The sequence below is a fragment of the Ctenopharyngodon idella genome, chromosome 17, assembly GCF_019924925.1.
Source record: "Ctenopharyngodon idella isolate HZGC_01 chromosome 17, HZGC01, whole genome shotgun sequence".
Lineage (NCBI taxonomy): Eukaryota > Metazoa > Chordata > Actinopteri > Cypriniformes > Xenocyprididae > Ctenopharyngodon > Ctenopharyngodon idella.
Genome location: NC_067236.1, coordinates 8815708 through 8823405, shown reverse-complemented (window position 1 = coordinate 8823405; position 7698 = coordinate 8815708). Strand labels below are relative to the sequence as shown.

General features: G+C 35.0%; 1 long non-coding RNA gene across 1 annotated transcript; it reads right to left on the bottom strand.

Moving 5' to 3' along the window:
• Positions 1 to 1077: 1077 nt before the first annotated feature.
• LOC127499051 (uncharacterized) lies at positions 1078 to 7501 on the bottom strand. The gene is made up of 5 exons (XR_007926028.1): positions 7426 to 7501; positions 6974 to 7067; positions 6269 to 6371; positions 1495 to 1599; positions 1078 to 1291 (listed from the first exon to the last, which is right to left on the bottom strand). It is a non-coding gene; the product is annotated as an uncharacterized LOC127499051 (long non-coding RNA).
• Positions 7502 to 7698: the final 197 nt, after the last annotated feature.

Here is a 7698-nt window from a genome sequence, read left to right as displayed (position 1 = left end):
AAACTCTGAAGTCACATGGACTATTTTAACAATGTCCTCAAAAGGTGCAATGACGTTGCGGCCTACATAGATGTGTGGTTCAGATATTGTCGGATTTCATCAAAAATATCTTAATTTGTGTTCCGAAGATGATTGAAGGTCTTATGGGTGTGGAACGACATGATGGTGAGTACTTAATGACAGAAGTTTCATTTTTGGGTAAACTAACCCTTTAAGTTGTTTATGTTCATTAATATTGTAATGTTATTATGTGCTTTGAGACATGAGGTAGTTTAATGCCGTCTTTCTTGACACTTTTGTTTGCTCCCTGCTGTATGCGTTCATATGTTTTGGAGGAGGCGTGGCTTTGGAGACACTCTGAAGGGAGGGTGGGGTTTGAAAGTTATGCTTTCAAAGCCAGCTCGCTATTGCTAGCCTCTCCAAAAATGACCTACTGATCTTTAATGGTAACCTGTTATTTACTGAAATGGACTTTTCTTATTTTCTTGTTGAAAATTCTTTTATGGCATAGGCTACAGCACAAATAAAATTTAACTAATAATAAAATTGTTTGTGCGTGGGTAAATAATAATTTGGAAATGCGTAAACTGTTGTTCAGACAATTCACCCTTTGTAGATGACATGACTTTTATTTACACATTGTGTGAATATCATCTATCACTATTTGCACTTGTCTTAGTGTAAACCAGATGTTTTTACACAAAATTCTTCATCTACAACACAGTGTTAATATAATTTAACTTTCTTTTACACATAGTAGTCATTGTAGCTGCTGTAGCCAAAGATTTCTGAAAACTGGTGGAAAATGCAAATTCAAAGAAAGCAATTGCTATTGGGTGACTTTACATACAAAAATAGCAGATATTAATTATTTTTTATTATATAAATGTTTCTCTTTAATCAGGAAATTGCTAAGAAATCACTTCTCCACTAAACCTGATGTAAACATTTTCAGTAGACGTAACACATTCAAACAAATTTGCCTCAACAGTCAGTTTACTTTGTCTGTATCTCTGCAGTATACTGCTATATTGTTCAGGTCTAACATGTTTTCATAAATGCTCAAACAACCACAGATGCATGCTCAGGTATGTTTATTTTATTTTACTTAGCCTTTATACATCGGCTCATTCATCAGGGTGAAAAAATGCAAGAGTATTTTTGCTGTTCAGGATGTTTGGATTATTTACTGTCCTCAGCTGACTCATGAGAGTCATCAGCAATGACTTCAGGTGAGTCTGAGGAATCTGGCTGATTGGGAACTTCAGGAGCAGTAGGCTCTCCATCATTGCTGAAACATGCACAAACACAAGGTCATCTATAAATTGTATGTTTGCATTTTATAGGTCAAAATAATTCTCAAATTATTGCACAAAGCGTTAGTGCTTCTTGAAAATGGCGCATGCAAGGTACATACTGTACACATTTCATTGATTTTAAACACAGCATAATAATAAGAGACATATTTTCTGTAAAGGTTGTTTGGGATTTTACATGAACAGTTCTTCAGGCTCTACGACGTCATTCTCAGTGAAAGCTCCAAAGTAATCGACAATGATTTCAGGGGTGGGTTCAGGTGGGAGAGTGCCCTCCAAAAAACTTGCACAAAAAAAGCATAAAGACAAATTAATAGTGTCATAATTTTGGTCATATTCAGCAGAAATAAATTCCAGGGGCTGTATTCACAAAACATCTTAAGGCTAAAAGTAGCTCCTAAATCGCGCTTTTAAAAATAATGGCCGTGTCAGTCCTAATTTTAGGAGTCCTAAATTTTTGCTCTAAGAGTATTTCACAAAGCATTTTAGCGCTAAAACTAGCTCTTAAATCTGTGAAACATTAGGAGTAGTCAAGAGGACTCCTAAGTCACTAAGACCAAATCACAAACAGTTTTTTTTTCATGCTCAATATTTGTGTCATACTCTCTAAGCATGAGAATTATAAAGATATCATTTTAATCAGTATTTTCTTAGCTTCTAAAAGGTATAGCTATCATGTGTCAAGGCTATTGTGTCAAGCTAGCACAGCAAGTTTTATCTAAATTACATTATAAATATATATATTCGAGTACAAAATTGTTAACTTAAATTATAATAATATTTCACAATTTGTTCAGTGGCAGAAGTGTATATGGAAGTTTTTTTCTGCCACTAAATAAAAATAAAAAAGGCAATTCCGACTTTTTATCTCAAAATTCTGACTTTTTTTTTCCTCAGAATTGCAAGATTTAAACTTGCAATTGCGAGTAATAAAATCAGAATTGTGAGATATAAACTCGCAATTCTGACTTTATATCACGCAATTCTGACTTTATAACTCGCAATTCTGACTTTATATCATGCAATTCTGACTTTTTATATCACGCAATTCTGACTTTATAACTCGCAATTCTGACTTTATATCACGCAATTCTGACTTTATAACTCGCAATTCTGACTTTATATCACGCAATTCAGACTTTATAACTCACAATTCTGAGTTTATACCTTGCAATTCTGAGAGAAAAAAAAATCTGAATTGTGAGATAAAAAGTTGCAATCAGCTTTTTTATTTTTTATTTCATGGTGGAAACAAGATTCCATGTATAGTCTGCTTTAGGATTCTAAATTACAAATTCTACAAACATTTATGCTATTTTTTTCACAGTTGTGGTCAGACACTGCATTGCAATTATTTTAAGAGCTTTTTCATCATTGTGGTATAATCTATTCCAGATAAAACCTCTTATAAATGGCATGTAAAAACAATATGCACTGGCTGTCACTGTAGGGAAGGTTGCAACATGCTGTTGCATTAATGTAAAAGCTTGTCATAACCAGTATTGTGTAAGTTACTCTAAAAAGTAATTAATTACTAACTTCTAATTACATCTTTCAATAGCCAGGTATCTCCCTTTTTTAAGTAAATACTGTCAGCCTAGGCCACAATGTAAAATTTAAATCGTGCGCAAAATTTAGTAAATTGAGGGAACGAATTAGTAAGTCGTGAGCACAATTTAATTTTTGTTCTTGCATGTCATGTGCGGGGCTCCGTATGTTTCCATATTAAAATAAAGGTTTTAAAATACAAATGTTGCCCTATTCAAAAAGATTTTTATTTAATAAAAATGTTGCTATATTCAAAGGTTTTAAAATGTAGGCTGTGTCACTAATTAAACTAGTATATGTTCAGTTAATTGTCAGCCTCTTACATGTCTGCGTCTCGAGAGATTCAGAATTAAAGCAACAAATTATGTTTTATAAACAAAGTTTGGGAGGAGCGCATTCAAATGGTCTATCTAATCAGCTCGAGTGGAGGTATATATATACACAGACGACTCGCCTATAGTTACCTCGGCAGTTTTCTGCATCCCTCCGCAACCCCGTTCCTTCCTCACTCTCGGCTGCGATACGAGGCAGAACTCTGGGTTTGAGCTAAATTCCAAGCTCGGAGCCCTCCACCCCCTTGGACAGCACGCCAAATAGGCTACGCTTAATATATATTTTTTTACTCTATTCAATCATTTGTAAGTATGAACTGATAAAAACAACTGCCACAGGTAATAATTTTTTTTAATTATTATTAAATATTTATTTTTGGTGTCTGATCGTAAATTCAAATTTATAAATCAAAATATGTATTGCATTTATGAAGAAAGGGTTCAGCACCTAAGGCTCTATCGCTATTGCCTCAATGGTGTACAGTGTCTTTGGGTGGATTAGGACTGTTTGTGATTTGGTCTTAGTGACTTAGGAGTCCTCTTTACTACTCCTAACATTTCACAGATTTAGGAGCTAGTTTTAGTGCTAAAATGCTTTGTGAAATACTCTTAGAACAAAAATTTAGGAGTTCTAAAATTAGGACTGACACGCCCATTATTTTTAAGAGTTTCTCCTAAATCGGCAAGTTAGGAGCTACTTGTAGCCTTAAGATGTTTTGTGAATACGGCCCCAGAAGTACACAAAAGTTTTTCAGTGAATTTCAAAGTCTTGATTTACGATTAAAATATTTTGTAGTGCAAATTTATTATAACAATTAACCAATACATGGTTGTTACTTGTTACTTGAAAATGTTTTTTTTTTTTTTTTACGAGTCTTTGTCTTTATACAGTTAATTTAACTTAGTGAAGACTCTGTGCACAAATAAAATTAAAAAAAAATTGCAAAATGATGTTAAAGAATGATTTTAATTACATTTTAATGACTGTTGCAACTGTCCCTGTGGACCGTTGCAACCGTCCCCTCTTATGGGGTCAGTTGCAACATTTGACTTTGTCTATTCAAGTATAAATTGTATGTATATTATCATATGTACGCATGTTACACCGGTGTGGGTGGGTAGCTGACAGATGTGGGTTTACTGTATTGAACATTTGGCTTTCAAATACAAACGGTCTCTAAGAAATTGAAGGAAATGCAAAAAGTGTTGCAACCGTCCCCACTCTCCCCCTACACCATTGAGGCAACAGCGATAGAGCCTTAGGTGCTGAACTTTTTCTTCATAAATGCAATACATTTTGATTTATAGATTGTAATCTACGATGAGGCGCCAAAAATTAATCTTTAACAAATAAATATATATTGTCCGATTACCTGTGGCAGTGGTTTTCATGAGTTCACACTTACAAATGATTGAATAGAGTAATAAAATATATAATAAGCGTATTTGGTGTACTGTCCAAGGGGATCAAGGGCTCCGAGCTTGGAATTTAGCCGAATCCCAAAGTTCTCCCCATATCCCCAGCCGAGAGTGAGGGACGGGGTGGTGGAAGGATGCAGAAAACTGTCAAAGTAGCCTAACTACAGGCGAGTCGGCTCTCGTCTGTGTATTTTTTACTCTTCTCGTGCTGATCAGAAAGACCGTTTGAATGCGTTCCTCCCAAACTTTGTTTACAAAACATAATTTGTTGCTTGAATTCTGCATTCTCTTGAGATAGACATCCAGGACAATTAACTGTATATACTAGTTTAATTAGTGACACTTAATCTACATTTTAAAACCTTTATTTGAATATGGAAACATGACACCTCATTCTACAATATTTCTATGATTAAATCGCTGACTCCTCCCCCATCAGCTAATCACTGTGTACATACTCCATAGCAACGAGGTCAAGTCAAGTCAAGTCACCTTTATTTATATAGCGCTTTTTACAATGTAGATTGTGTCAAAGCAGCTTTACATTGATAACTGGTACATTGTTTGGCTGCACAGCAGCTCTTAAAAGAATAGTGTCAATGCAGGCAGATCAAAGCACTGTTGAATATCAAATGTCAAGTCAAATGTCAAGTGTCCCCAACTAAGCAAGCCAAAGGCAACAGCGGCAAGGAACCCAAACTCCATCAGGTGACATCAGGTGGCAGACAAGTGGCAAATAGGTGTTTAAATGGAGAAAAAAACCTTGGGAGAAACCAGGCTTAGTCGGGGGGGCAGTTCTCCTCTGGCCAACAGTGCTTTGTTACGATTCAGGTAGCTATCATAAGTCCGACAGGATCGCAACATTCAAAGTATTTATTCCAGTTCCATCCAATTGAGGATCGTATTCATCACGGCGGTATGGACGGTCAACCCCGCACTTACTCTTAGCTTAAGACTTCAGTCTAGTAGTAAAAGTTTCTCTCAGCAGCTTTGTAAATAGGTTTCAAAAGAAAACTCTTAGATAAGAACTTTTACTGCTATTTAGGAGAACTCTTAGTGGTAAGATAAAATGTTTTGTGAATACGGCCCCAGATTTCTAAGAGAAAGTTGGAATTACATTTTCGGTAACACTTTAGGCTACAATAAGGCTCATTAGTTAACTACATTAGTTAACGTGAACTAATAATGAACTGCACTTATACAGCAATTATTATTCTTTGTTAATGTTAATTTCAACATTTACTAATACATTATTAAAATCTTGTTAACATTATAATGCGCTGTGAACTAATGAACAAACAATGAACAACTGTATTTTCATTAATTAACGTTAATAAAGATTAGTAAATACAGTAACAAACGTATTGCTCATGGTTAGTTCATGTTAATTAATACATTAACTAATGTTTAACTAATGAACCTTATTGTAAAGTGTTACTACATTTTCTCTATAAATGTGAAAGTGAAGTGGCCTATATTTAAATAAAGATAATTTAATATGCTGCCTTTCATATGCACTTATGCCATTTTATGAAAACAAATAAGAAAAAGATAATAGAACACAGTCATGCATCAGAGCATCACAATATAAATATTTTATAATAAACAAAAAATTAACAAGGGGAAGTGAGGTGTGTGCAAGTAGGCAAATACCTTTCACAACAGATGATTCCAAAATCCAAACAGACACATGTTTCAAATTCACGCATCCATTCAGAGAAAAGTTCATGGAGATTTCCATCAGAGTCAGGACAACCTGAATAAATAATAGAAACGTGCTTCAAATATTATTACTTTGTTATCCAGGATAATAAACACATAAACATGGATATACTTTTTAACTTCATAACTGCAAATAACAGATGAAATATCCACTGGATGGTGGCAAAAACAGGTATTTCTTTAGTAAATTTAATGCTTAAACAAGGATACATCTTCAAACCACTGGTATAGCCATGCGTGGTCTCTGAACCCAACGGGCCCAATGCTTTAATGAGAGGTGCAGTGACAAATTCTGAATCAAGCAATCAATGAATCAATAGTAGACCATAATGGAGATACACAGCGAGCAACTATAAAGTTATTTGTAATTTTCGTCTGCCAAAAAATGCATAGTCATGTTATAGCTCCAGTTGGTGGACATTTCAACTGGAAATTGCAGCAGGTCACACCTGCAGCCACATATTTAACATTTTGCAAAAATGTGGGAATAGTTATGTTTTTCACAGCAGACCAGGGCTGCATTTCCCAAAAGCATCGTAAGCCTAAATTGATCCTAGAACTATTGCCACCAATGGAGCTACGATAAACTTGGGCTTACGATGCTTTTGGGAAATGCTGCCCAGGTAGTAACATCACCTGATTGTGGACTGTCAGTGGTATCTCTGTCTAGCTTTTCAAATCTGCAGGCATTACAGCAGACCACTGCTGTAAGCAACACAAACAGTCTCAACTGAAAGAAAGGAAAAATAGAGACTGATAGATTAACATGAACTTATTTGACATAGATTTAATGTAAATATATGCTGCAAAGTATATACAAAAAAAAAATCAACATAACAAAGGCAATCTGAAAATATATAGTTGCATTTGAAATAATTGCTTAAGAGACTACCAAATACATCTACAACATACTGCACATAAGACCCTTCCCCATATAGGTTCCTTGTGTGTTACAGAAACATTATAAATCATATTACAGAAGAAAACGCATGCTATACAGAATATTCAGTTCCAGAAGAGACCCCAAAACAGCATATTGCGAAAGAGACCCCAAAAACCTGCTGTTTAGGATGAAAATGATACAGTACCATGGTAAGATGTGGTGAGCAATACGAGAAGACTGTTCAATCAAACACCAACAGGCACTTTAGGAAATCTCTTGAAATTCTACAATATGTACTACCTCTAAATTCACATGCATGACTCTGACAGACTTTTCCTCCAACCAAAAGCAGCTGTATGGTGGCATGATTAGTTAACCCCCACCCCCCCTTTCTTCAACTGGTCTGCTTAATTACTTTGCATCTGCGATTATTGCAGAATACAACACTTATCCAAAACCAAATAATTTGCATTGGCGG